Source organism: Heteronotia binoei, chromosome 4 (genome assembly GCF_032191835.1).
Source record: "Heteronotia binoei isolate CCM8104 ecotype False Entrance Well chromosome 4, APGP_CSIRO_Hbin_v1, whole genome shotgun sequence".
Lineage (NCBI taxonomy): Eukaryota > Metazoa > Chordata > Lepidosauria > Squamata > Gekkonidae > Heteronotia > Heteronotia binoei.
The window spans coordinates 75,339,149-75,353,451 of NC_083226.1; positions in this window are offsets into that span (position 1 = coordinate 75,339,149).

Below are 14,303 nucleotides of genomic sequence, written 5' to 3' on the forward strand. Positions count from 1 at the left end.
TAGCATTATTGTATTTTCCAGTGATTCCTGTCTTCTCATGATCTGACCAAAGTATAATAGGATCTGTTTAGCCACTGTAGCTTCTAGGATGAATTCAGGCTTGATTTAATCTAGAACCAGCCCCGTAGTCAGAATTTTTTTTTTTTTTTGGGGGGGGGGACATGGGGCTTGGCTGCTTCTTCCAGTGGCCAGCCACCTGGCCTCAGCTCTCTCTCTTGCGCACTCTCTCTCTGTCCTGCCCTCTCGCTCTCTCACTGTCACTTTCTTTATCCTGCTCTCTCTCTCCCTCATTTACTCCCTCCCTCTATCGCTTGTGCTCTCTGTTGCTATTGCTGTTGCTCTCTGTCATGCTCTGTCACCCGCTGTTGCTCTCTCTCGCTGTTGCTCTCTCTCTCTTGCTCTCTCTCTCTCTCCTCTCACATTTTTCTCTTACTGTTGCTGTCACTTTCTCATGCTGTCTCTCTCTCTCTCTTGCTATCGCTCTCTCTCTCTTGCTCTCTCTCGCTTTTGCTGTTGCTCTCTCCTCTTGTGCTTTCTTTCTCACTGTGCTGTCACTCTCTCGTGCTCTCTCTCACTCACTGTCACTCTCTCACTTGTGCCCTCTCTTGCTCTTTCTGTCACTCTTGCTCGCTCTCTGTCACTCCTGCTGTCACTCTCGTGCTCTCTCACTCACTGTTGCTCTCTCTCTGTTGTTCTCTCAATCCTGCTCTCTCTCGTTTTTGCTGTCGCTGCCTCCTCTTGCTCTCCTATGTGTTCTCTCTCTCTCTCTCTCTCTCTCATTCCTCCACCTGCACTTCCACTAATCAGGCACTCGTCTACATGTGTAAGGTTTTATTTCTGTAGGAGGGTTCTATTATATATTTTCCCCATCTTTTCTTTATTATCCATTTTGGGCTGTGCACCATGAAGTTGCTACCAACAACCCATCTTCTTTTGTGTTTGGGTTGCAGCTCCATTGGAAGTGGCCTTCTCCTCCAACCCACATCTGATTGCTTTGAGGGACTCAAATGTCGTGTGGGTGCTTCCCCCCTCTTAATTGTGGAGGAGAGAGCTGAGTGGGCAGCATATGTCAAACTGCCCAGATATTCTTTTTCTCCTGTAAGGAAGAGGATGTTTTCTCCTATGAAGCTCTCCTACCTCGCTTTATCCTGTGTTGATCCTCAGGGTTTTGGGGTGCTGTATTCCAAGTCTGACTGTCCCTTGGTACTCTGAGGGCCCTTTACCAAACAAAGAAAGTCTTCCCAACACTCAGCCTCTGCATCTCCTAAAAGAAGAGCTGTTTCTCTCCCCATCCCCACTTTCACCTTCCCTCTGTTAATAACTAGAAGTTTGAATGTAGGCAGGCAATTTAAACTGGGATAAACAGTGATGTAGAAAAAAAAATCAGGAATAAATGGAAGGCAAATGGCACCAAGTCAAACCCTGAAAAAACCCAGGTTTGGGTCCTTGTGGAGAATTACCCAAAGTCTGATATAATCCAAGCACAGGGCAAAACTAGAATGAAAAATCTTCATTCATTCATTCATTCATTCATTCATTCATTCATTTCCTTAAATTTCTATCCCGCCCTCTCCGCAAGCGGACTCATGCCCAAAGACCCGTGTCAGCCTGATTCTAATTAACCAATCAAATGTAGAGCAAATGTTGTAACTTGACCATCAGGCCTGTTAGTAAGGAGGTGATCTGTCAAATCATAGGGGGTTGCCAAATAACCCAGACTTTCTGCAGAAGCATTGGGTTCAACTGAACAAACACTTTCCCTACCCATGAGCTCAAGTGCTAACGAGATGGAATGCACCCTCCTAGATTCTCAAGTCCTTGAAGCTATCAGGCCTAATGCCATGATCAGCATCTGGGTTACCTCCCAACTCCCTTATCTGAGTCTTTGAAGGTACAAGCAGCTTGCTCAGTTTCAAAGAAAGAAATTTCCATTTTTTCACTAGGCTTCAACCTGAATCATTGTTTGAAATTTGAACAAGAAACTCCTTAAAGAGACCATCTTCTTGACAATCACTTTTGTCTTCTTGATGTTCAGCTGTAATCCTGCTGTGGCACTTTCTGCTTTAGATAGATAGATAGATAGATAGATAGATAGATAGATAGATAGATAGATAGATAGATAGATAGATAGATAGATAGATAGATAGATAGATTTATTGTTATTGTTCTCAAAAAAGAAAATGAGAGCAACGAAATGAGGTGCTCTTCCACAAACATACCAACACATCAACACCCCCCCAAAAAGGACATATACATAGACCATTAAAATTATAGACCATTTAACCTTCATCAGTAGTTGTTTCAGCTCTTTATTATTTTCAGTCAGTAATGTGGAGTCATCTGAACATCTCAAATTGTTAATGTTCCCTCCATGTATGCTTAGTAAATTATTACTGCATTTTGATTTCTGTATGGAACAGCCAGACAGTGCAACAGTACAGACATTTGTATCCTGTGCCAAGTGGTAGGCAACACCATTAACTATTGCTTTTAAGTACACCCCCAAATAGAATACATTGCAATAGTGAGTTATCAAAATGAATTGATATGTGTAATCATTCCACAAGCACACCATGCCAAAAGGATTGAAAGTTTTATTGGAACAACAGCAGGGCCTTTCCTGGCCTCTGCTTGAACAGAGTCTATCAGCCAAAAACCAGGACAGGAAGTGAAACCAAAACTACAGCACAGACTTTTCAGCTTTAGGGGATCAGAGGAAAATAATTTTAAAAATTCACAGCTTGCCATGATATAACACCCCTCTTTGTTTAAGACTCAATCTAGAGTGTTAATCTATCTGGATTTCCCCCCGTAATCTCCAAGACCTCTGGGTAGGGTTGCCAGGTCCAATTCAAGAAATATCTGGGGACTTTGGGGGTGGAGACAGGAGACATTGGGGTGGAGCCAGGAGCAAGGTTGTGGCAAGCATAATTAAACTCCAAAGGGAGTTCTGGCCATCACATTTAAAGGGACTGCACACCTTTTAAATGCCTTCCCTCCTTTGGAAATGAAGGATAGGGGCACCTTCTTTTGGGGCTCATAAAATTGGACCTCTTGGACCAATCCTTTTGAAACTTGGAGGGTATTTTGAGGAGAGACAGTGGATGATATGCTGCAAATTTGGTGCTTCTACCTCAAAAAACAGCCCCCCCCAGCCCAAGATACTTTGGATCAATTCTTCATTATACCCTATGGGACTAGATCTCTATAGGGAACATTGGAGTGCCCAGCATACGGTTCTCTCCCCCCTTCTCCTGCTTTCTGATGAAGTGGGGGTAGGGCCTCCAAACTGGGGGATCCCCTGCCCCACCTGGGGATTGGCAACCCTACCTCCGAGGACCAGTCATCTCAGAGTTGGTCTGTGACCCTTGGCACCTAAGGGGGACTGCTCCTCAGTCACTTCTGATGTATGAGGCTCTTCAGGGACTGCTAGTGATTGTTGACAATCCCCTGTGCTTGGATTATTCCTTTCCTCAGCCACATCTGGGACATATCCACCACCCCTCAATGCTGGCCCATCCTGCACTACTGCTGCCATCCCCTGGCATTCCTGATGCAATGACAACATCCTGCAGATCTGATTCAGATGTCTTTTAAGTATCTGACCTGAAGGCAGCTCTATTTGAAAGGATACCAGCCCTGTTTGCTTCCTCATCATCCCTGACAACTATTGGCTCCCAAAAGACAATATCCAGACATGGTCCCCTAGTTGAAAGGCATGTGGAACTGGTCAAGGGGACCATCCATGGTGCATTGCCACTTGCCCCTGACACACTTTAATGCCTACTGTTGGTCACAGAAAATCTAAATGTGAGTGGAGGGACCAACCAAACATGAACTCCACAGAAGAGACTCCAGTTCTGGTGTGGGGAGTTATTCAGTATTGCAAGAGGAATCTGGCTACCTGAGTTTTTAGAGTTACCTGCCACATGTGTTGTAAGTCCAATTTCACTGACTGCATTGACAGTTCTACTAACCCTTTAGAGGAGAGCTGATAGGGGGCAGTGTGGATGTGTCAAATACCATTGCATTCCATAAATGCCCAGAATATGGCTCCTGTGAAAGTTGGGGTATTGTCAGTGACTAAAATTTCTGGCAAGCCAAAGATGGCAATTATTTGTCTAAACTGTCCCATTGTGGCTTCAGCCATGAAGGAACACATTACCTGTACCCCCAGCCATTTGGTATGGGCATTCACCACTACCATCAGCATTTTGCCCCTGATCAGGCCAGCAAAATCAATATGTAGCTTAGCTCAGGGTTGAACTTGCTATTCCTAGGGGTGGAATGGTGTAGCAGGCAGCACGGGACGACTGTCCTGACGATGGGTGCAGGACCTCACCAACTGCTCAATGCCACAGTCCAGGCCTGGCCACCAAACCAACCCTTTCATCCTGGAAATACCAAGGTGTGTGTAATGAAGTTGGTTCAAACCTGCTCTCTCAGTTTACAGGGTACTACCACTCTGCTCCCCCACATGAGGCACCCAGCATGAAATCCTAGTTCCAATAGTCTGTGAAAAATGGCTGAAAGATCTCCTCCCAGACATGGGCAGGTCACCCATGCTGCATCCTATCCACAATAGGTGCCAACTGCACATCTCTATGGATGTCATGGCTGATGTGCTCTGCCATCATGAGTGTCCCACTGAACAAATCTACAAGTAGGATCATATCTCCTGGGTCCAGTACTTATGCTGGGAAGTTCACTAATGGAAGCCTACTGCATGCATCTTCATTAGAATGCAGTCCAACCTGCTAGAAACAAACCTCATACTGCTAGGCTGATAATGTCAGGGCCCACTGCTGCATTCTACTGGAAGCCATTGTGAGTGTGAGTAATGGTTTATAGTCCATAAGAATTGTGAATCCCTGGCCATACAAATAGTGATGGAACTTCTTGACTCCAAAAACAACTTCTAAAGCTTCTTTATCAAGCTGAGAATAATTCTTTTTGGCTTACGAGATGGTGTGGGATGCAAATCCAATTGGTATCACTGTGCCATCTGGGTATACAAGTGGAAAAACTGCCCCCACTCCATCCTGGGAGGTATCACAAACCAACACTATAGGTAATCTAGGGTCAAAATGTGTTAACACCCTGGAGGATTGTAACAAAGTCTTTGAAGTTTGAAACAATATGTCTTGAGCCCCTCCCCCACTTCCGTGGAACATTCTTAAGAACATAAGAGAAGCCATGTTGGATCAGGCCAATGGCCCATCCAGTCCAACACTCTGTGTCACACAGTGGCCAAAAAAATTATATATATATACACACAAACACACTGTGGCTAATAGCCACTGATGGACCTCTGCTCCATATTTCTATCTAACCCCCTCTTGAAGCTGGCTATGCTTGTAGCCACCACCACCTCCTGTGGCAGTGAATTCCACATGTTACTCACCCTTTGGGTGAAGAAGTACCTCCTTTTATCCATTCTAACCCGACTGCTCAGCGATTTCATTGAATGCCCATGAGTTCTTGTATTGTGAGAAAGGGAGAAAAGTACTTCTTTCTCTACTTTCTCCATCCCATGCATAATCTTGTAAACCTCTATCATGTCACCCCGCAGTTGACGTTTCTCCAAGCTAAAGAGCCCCAAGCGTTTTAACCTTTCTTCATAGGGAAAGTGTTCCAAACCTTTAATCATTCTAGTTGCCCTTTTCCGCACCTTTTCCAGTGCTATGATATCATTTTTGAGGTGCGGTGACCAGAATTGCACATAGTATTCCAAATGAGACCGCACCATCGATTTATACATTATGATACTGGCTGATTTGTTTTCAATTCCCTTCCTAATAATTCCCAGCATGGCGTTGGCCTTTTTTATTGCAATCGCACACTGTCTTGACATTTTCAGTGAGTTCTCTACCACGACCCCAAGATCTCTCTCTTGGTCAGTCTCTGCCAGTTCACACCCCATCAACTTGTATTTGTAGCTTGGATTCTTGGCCCCAAAGTGCATTACTTTGCACTTGGCCACACTGAACCTCATCTGCCACGTTGATGCCCACTCACCCAGCCTCAACAAATCCCTTTGGAGTTCCTCACAATCCTCTCTGGTTCTCACCACCCTGAACAATTTAGTGTCGTCTGCAAACTTGGCCACTTCACTACTTACTCTCAACTCCAAATCATTTATGAACAAGTTAAAGAGCATGGGACTCAGTACTGAGCCCTGCGGCACTCCACTGCTTACCATCCTCCACTGCAAAGACTGCCCATTTATACTCACTCTCTGCTTTCTATTAATTAGCCAGTTTTTGATCCACAAGAGGACCTGTCCTTTTACTCCATGACTCTCGAGCTTACTAAGGAGCCTTTGATGAGGAACTTTATCAAAAGCTTTCTGGAAGTCAAGGTAAACAAAATCTATTGGGTCTCCTCTGTCCACATGTTTGTTCACCCCTTCAAAGAAATGTAACAGGTTAGTGAGGCAAGATCTTCCCTTACAGAACCCATGCTGAGTCTTCCTCAATGTCTCGTGTTCATCAATGTGCCTATTCATTCTGTCCTTGATAATGGTTTCTACCAACTTTCCCACATATTGAAGTCAGACTGACTGGCCTGTAGTTTCCCGGATCTCCTCTGGAACCCTTTTTAAAGATGGGGGTGACATTTGCTACCTTCCAGTCCTCAGGAACAGAGGCAGATTTCAATGAAAGATTACATATACTTGTCAGAAGATCCACAAGTTCAACTTTGAGTTCTTTCAGAACTCTGGGATGTATGCCATATGGACCTGGTGACTTATTAGTTTTTAATTCGTCTATCAGTTGTAGGACCTCCTCTCTTGTCACCTCAATCTGACTCAGGTCTTTCAACACCCCTTCCAAAATTAGCGGTTCCGGAGCCGGCAAACACTTCTCATCTTCCACAGTGAAGACGAAAGCAAAAAATGCATTCAGCTTCTCAGCCATTTCCTTATCCTCCTTCAGTAATCCTTTGACCCCTTGGTCATCCAAGGGCCCCACTGCCTCCCTGGCTGGTTTCCTGCTTCTAATATATTTGAAGAAATGTTTATTGTTGGTCTTTATGTTTTTTGCAATATGCTCCTCATAGTCCCTTTTTGCCTCCCTGATCACAGTCTTGCATTTGATTTGCCACTGCCTGTGCTCCCTTTTATTAATCTCACTTGGACTAGCTTTCCACCGCTTAAAGGAGTCCTTCTTACCTTTTACAGCTTCCATTACTTTGTTAACCATGCAGGCCTTCCCCTATACCTGTTTGTACCTTTCCTAAGTTGTGGTATATATTTTATCTGAGCTTCTAGGATTGTAGTTTTAAATAGCCTCCAAGCTTCCCCAAGGGTTTTGACTGTATTTACCTTTCCTTTCAGTTTTCTCTTCACATGCCTCCTCATCTCAGAGAATTTACCCCTTTTAAAGTTAAACGTGGTTATGCTGGTCTTTTGGAGCAACTCTCTATTTATACAAATGGTGACATCAATAACGTTATGGTCACTGCTCCCAAGCGGTGCGATCACTTTTACATCTCTCACAAAGTCTTGGGCATTACTTAGGACCAAATCCAGGATCGACCCACCCCTGGTAGGTTCAGAGACCATCTGCTCCATAGCACAGTCATTGAGAGCATCTAGAAACTCAATCTCTTTCTCTCGACCAGAAGACATATTGACCCAATCAATCTGCAAGTAGTTAAAATCACCTATTATGACACAGTTTTTATGTCTAGCCACTATTTTTAAGCCTTCCATCATATTATAGCTGTCCTCTATCTTTTGATTTGATGGGCGATAACAAACTCCCATAGTTAAATTTCCTTTTGGGCCCTCTATTTCAACCCAAGCATTTCTAGAAGGGAATCTAATTCTCTGACCTCAGTCTTACTGGACCGTATGCCCTCTCTGACATACAGAGCCACCCCACCTCCAACCCTTCCCTCCCTATCCTTCCGATATATTCTTCTTCGACAACTCATGCAAAGGGGCCAATACTGTGGACATGTTGGGCAACAACCTATGATAGTGGTTTAAAAGGCCTAAAAATGCTTTCAGCTCTGAAACAGATTTTGGAGTCTCTGCAATTGCCCGTACCTTATCACTGAGTGGGTGAAGGCCTTCTGCATCAATAATATACCCCAAATACTGTACCAAGGAGACCATGAAAGACCATTTACTTTTATGTAGTAAGTCCCACTTTTTGGAGTCTTTGCAATACCACTTGCAACATATCTAAATGGGTTTCCTGATCTACTCCAAAAATCAGAATATCCAGAACTGGATTAACCCAATAGGCCAAGTAGGCACTGTCCTAGGGGCCTCCATGCCTTTAGGGGCCCCAGGCCGACTCCCTCCAAGTTTTTTCTGTCTGGATATTAAATTCTTTGCCTCTCTACTCAATCTGGTCCTGGAAACGGATTCACTCTCTTCCCTTGCTTTCTCCCCGCTCCCTCTTCTCAATTTGCTGCTTTCCCTCCTCTGCCACCACCTCTCCCCACCTCCTTCCACTCCAGCTCCAGCCTTCCCACCCTCCCAATTTGCTCTCTCCCTGCCCGCCCATCTCAATTTGCTGCTTTCCCTCCTTGGCCACCACCTCTTCCCACTTCCTTCCACTTCAGCTTCAGCTTCCTCACTCTCCCAATTTGCTCTCCCCCCCCTTCTCAATTCGATGCTTTCATTCCTCGGCCACTGCCTCTCCCCACTTCCTTCCACTGCAGCTTCAGCCTTTCCACCCTCCTGATTTGCTCTCTCCCCACCCTCTCTCCCTGCCTGAATGTAGTAAGAGCCTGGCAGAGGGGCAAGGAAGGTCTAGACTCACTGAACATGCCGCTTCTCTCCTGCTCCCCTAGGGCAAGTTGTGCTGATTTTTTAACAGAGTGCAGCGCCTTTGCTTTTCTGGATGTGGGATGGGATTGGGCTGAGTGACAGGAAGCAGCGCTGTCTTTCTCTTTGCTCTGTTGTGCAGAGTTCAGGGCACCTTTCCTGTCAAGGCTTGATAGAGCTCACCATCATAATCACTCAGCTTCCTTAATAGCCCTTGCTCTGATCAGCATCATTTCAGTTCCCTTCCAAGCTGTGGTTGTGCTGCACTCAGAGTGCTTGGCTAGTACCTCTCCCATTGTCTCTAGTAGTGCAAGCAGTTGATTTGTTAGTTGTGAAAGTGGGATAATCCATGTTGATACAAAACTGTTCTGGGCTCTGCCATTTCACTAATTACCACTACTTCTAAACAACACAACGAGGCTTAAAAGTTGTTTTCTGATATAAAATATTCTGAATAAAACTTTGTTGGTCTTAAAGGTGCAGCTTGACTCCTGCTTTGTTCAACTGCTTCACACCAACACAGCTTCCCACCTGGATTTTTCTGATATGTGTTAAAGCTTCCTAGTTATTGACTTTAACTTACTTAAAAGCTGAAAGCAAGACAAATAACTGATTATGCAGTGAAAAAAATGTAAAATAACATTTGTAAATGTATCATGTTAAAGTGGACTACAAAAATTGTGCATTATTGCAGTGTTTGCTTGGTTAATCCAGCACTTCACTTGCTGAGATGGTTGAATTCTGGCTTTGAAATTCTCCAGGAAATATGGGCTGTTTTTCATTTTGTACAGGTTGAATTGCCTAGCTTCCTTTTACAATGTATTGCTTTTATAATCATTACATGAGTGAGAAAGAGGCATTGAATAGCTTGATCTCCTCTCTGAGGGTAAGCAGGGTCAGTACTTGGATGGGAGACCACCAAGGAAGGCTTTTCAGAGGAAGGCAATGGCAAACCACCTGTGTTTCTCACTTGTCCTTAAAGTTCCTATTCTGGGGTCGCCATAAGTCGGCTGTGCCATGCTTTTCACGGACAGAATCATTAAATATAGTTGTGGTATTCTTAAGAGTAGTACATATTTTCCTCCAGCTTGTATGTAAACTATTATTATGGTGAATTTTTCAATTAAAATATAACTGTTTTTCTTCATATTTAAATGAAGTTTTTTCTATTATTATTTAGGCTGTTTCTCTCATCCTTGTCATATTCACAGACTGATTTTGCATATATTTCGTAGAAAAAGAGGTGCCAGAGCTCATTAGCACCTCATTTGCATAACTTATTTGCATATGCTACATGCCGCTGACAACACCGGAAAGTGTACTGAATTATATCAGCTTAGCATCTACCTTAAAATAAAACCTTACTCTCATCATCCACAGAGTGTTTATTATAAAACGCTGTGTGGATGATGGGAGTAAGGTTTTATTATGACAACTGTAATTCAAGAAGCATCTTTTTAAAATTACTTTTTCCTATGTGGCCACAGTGGCATGATGAAGACTTCCATCTGCCTGCTTTATATGTTTTGGTTATTTTCCCATTTTTTGGGGGGGCGGGGGGAAATATTAGAGTTTGTCCAATCTTCAGCAAAATTTCCAAAGGGGGTTTGAACAATGGAGCCCAGAAGCAAGGTTTTTTTGTGGAGGGGAGTTAAGAAAGAAAGAGCACAATAAAATTTAGAGGTTCAGGAGCTCTGCTCCTGTGATCTTCTGCCCAAAATGAGGCTTGCGTATATTTCTGTTAAAGTAAATCCTACTATGTTCATAGATCCAGGTAGGCAGCTATGTTGGTCTGAAGTAGTAGAACAAAATAGGAGTCAATTGCACCTTTAAGACCAATTTAGTTTTATTCAGAACGTAAGCTTTCGTGTGCTCTAAGCTATGTTCAGTGGGAGTTTTTTTGCAGGTAAATGTACAAGGCCAGGCAGGGCCAGATTAACAAATAGGTTGAGTAGGAGATAATTTGTCAGGGGGGCCCCCGAGATTTCAACTGCCTAGGGGCCTCCATCCGGCTATGAGAATATCATCTAAATAAACCAAGACATTGGGAGTTCCCTGTAATGCCCCTCCATGGCCCTTTGAAAAATCCCAGAAACAGAGGACACACCCAACGGGAGGCAGGTGTATCAAAATAACTGCAGATGAATGTTGATTGTTAGCTGTTTGGACTCATTGAGAAGCAGCTTCTGATAAGCATGACTGAGATCAAGTTTGGGAAACAGTCCCCCCAGCAATGGATGCAAATAAATCTTCAGTTTGAGGCAGAAGATAGGGATCCAGCCTAGCAACCTTATTGACAGTAATCTTAATCACAGTGACTTTATAACCCCCACAAATCCTCATAGACTAGGGTTGCCAAGTCTTCTGCAGCCTCTGGCGGGGGACTTTTTTCTTGCATGCATGGCCCATGCAGTGCGATGACATCACTCACAAATGATGTCTTTGCACTGGTGATGTCGCACACTGGCTGCTCTAAGAGCTTCTGGGAAAAATTGGGGTGGCCCAGTAAGAAAACTGGTCAGGTTCCAGGATACCTTCCTTCTGAAGACATTGGAATTCCATGTCCATGTTACTGCACAAAGCATATGGCACAGCACAGGGTCTTAAAAGCAAGGCTGTGCGTCTGGGTGCACATGAATCTTTGCTGTCATGCCTTTCAGTGTTCCCAGCTCTGGACTAAACATCACTTTAGCTTGCTCCAACATGTCCTCTGATGAATGTGAACAAAGCAAAACCATATTCTGCCAATCCAGTTTCAGTTTCTGAAGCCGATTTCAGCCCATCAAGGTTGGTCCTCTACCTTGTACCACCCACAAAAATAAATTCCTAAGCTGCCCCTTGTATGTCATTGGCAGAAGCACCTTGCAATCCAGTGGAATAGCTTCTCCTGTATATGTGTGGAGCCTTACCCTGACTGATTATAAAGATGATGAGGTGGCTGGTGCCCATAAACTAGCAAAGCCCGATTATGGAGAATTCTGCCTCAGTGTCCATTTCCATGTCCAGAGTACAACCTGTGATGGTTATTTGGGCCTATATTGGTGGTGAGCAACAATCCCCCAAGATATGTACAGCATAAATTCCATTGCTATCTTCCTCCTGGCATAGATCCTCAAGATTGGCATTCCCCTGGTAAAATTTCTGCCACCCTGGTTGGTTATGGGGTGGCAGCTGAGTGTTGCACTGATGTGTTAAATGCCCTCTGTGATGGCAGTGCCTGCAAATTGTGTCCCAAAACTGACAATGGTCAGGGTTATGTATAACACTACAGTGGAAACAACTATCTGTCTTTTTCTTATAGGCTGCAGAGATAGAAATAATTTTGCCCTGAAGAACTGCCTTAAAGGTGTCCCAAATAACATGTAAATGTACACCATGAGTCAAATTAAATTTGAAATAATCAAGAATTTCCTTGCCTAATACTTTTGATACATTTTTTCACTTAATAAAGAATGATTAAGTCTCCACATGAAATCCGAAGTTTTATTTTCAATCATATTAAGCTTACAGAAAACCGGAGAGTGGTCTGACCATTGACGGGGGATAATGACTATGTATTTAATTTTTGAAATTAATGAGGGGGAAGCCAGAATATAGTCAATTATACTAAACTATTGAAACTAAATCCAGCGAAGACAGAGGTCCTTTGCTTGGGTCGCCGTAGTCTGGGAGTGGAAATTCCCCTTCCAGCTTTTGACGGTGTGCCACTGATGGTGGCACACAGGGTCAGGAGCTTGGGGGTACTACTTGAGCCTGCCTTAACTATGGAGGCCCAGGTAGCAGCCACTGCCAAGTCCACATTTTTTCATCTTAGGTGGGCAAGGCAGTTGGCTCCCTTCCTGGACCAGGACAATCTGGCAACAGTGATCCATGCAACGGTCACCTCAAGGTTGGATTACTGAAATGCCCTCTACATGGGGCTGCCCCTGTGCCGAAACCGGAAGTTGCAGCTAGTGCAGAACGCCGCCACTCGGCTGTTATTAGGGCTCCCTAGACGGGAGCACATTCAGCCGGGCCTCTGGGGACTGCACTGGCTACCAATAATATACCGAGTCCGGTACAAGGTGCTGGTTATTACCTTTAAAGCCCTATATGGCTTAGGACCTGCCTACCTTAGGGACCATCTCTTCCCATATGTCCCCCAGAGAGTATTGCGATCTGGCTCTCGAAATCTGCTTGTAATCCCTGGGGCAAAGGAGGCCCAGTTGAAGTCAACCACAGACAAGGCCTTCTCAATTACAGCCCTTGCTGGTGGAACCAGTTACCGGAAGAGGTCAGGGCCCTGCGGGATATTGGACAGTTCCGCAGGGCCTGTAAGACAGTCCTCTTCCGATTGGCTTATAACTGACCGGCACCGAAATACTGAAGGAAGTTTATAGATAGCACACTGATATGGACTGATATATCGATATTAATGTTTTAACTATGTAAATTACTATTGTATTTTAATTCTGAATTTTATTGTTAGAATTTTTATGCTGTGAGCCGCCATGAGCCCACTTTGGTGGGGTAGGGTGGGATATAAATCAAATCAAATAAAAATAAATAAATAAAAATTATTGTGTGAGTGCAGAATTGGGATGAGTAGTAAGTATAATCCATTTGGGGTAGAGACTTCCTGCTGGTGGCCCCTAGTTGGAAAATGAGGCTGTAATATTGGCACACTCCTGGATCCTCATGTGGCCACTCAACATAGGGCAGCAGAATCCTCTTTCCCACTCCTCTGTAACTCCTGGGCTTGGTGGGCTACCATTTCCGCTGCTGTCATTGTTGCCTTAAAATCAAGGCCTTTTTTCTCTTAATAGGCATAGTTGTTGTTGTGATCTGAGGCCTAGTGTGGCCTAGAGGGCAAAGAGAAGCCTGTGTAGGAGTAGATACAGGGGCCTACATTTCTCAGGGTCTGTTCTGTCCCTCTCATTGGTACCATAGGGCGCGGACCAATTTGATACTGCTTTAAATCAGGAACAAAATTCTTCTGACGGTTCCTGAGTGGAATTTCTCTGTTTGAACGCTCCATCGTTGGTGACTCGTCGGAAGCGCACCACCACTTCCCTTCCAAAGCCCCCTGCAAGTGATATCACTGCGCCAGTGAATGAACGAGCGAATGTTGGCTCGATAAATCGTTTACCCGCTCCATGTTCGGAAACAAAACTCACTTTTGAAAGTAGATGTGAACTAGATGTGAACTAATTTGAATTCTTGGGTTTTTTTCTGCACATGTAGTGCTCGTGCTGGAAAAGTAGTGCCAACGGACTAGCAAAACTGTTAGTGATTTGACCCATTTAAAAGCGACGCGTTGCAGATAGCGGGCATCACTGCGCCTGCGCTAATGCAGATTGACATCTCATGAAACGAGGTCCAGTAGAGCACTCTGATCGACCAGCGATGGGACCCACATGGGATAGAATGGGAGCCTGGCTGTTGTCTGATCGGAAAATTGGTTCTGCGGATTATAATAGAGGCACATTGCAGATGGATTTAATGGTGAGTGTGACCGCACCCATAGAGTTTTTAACCT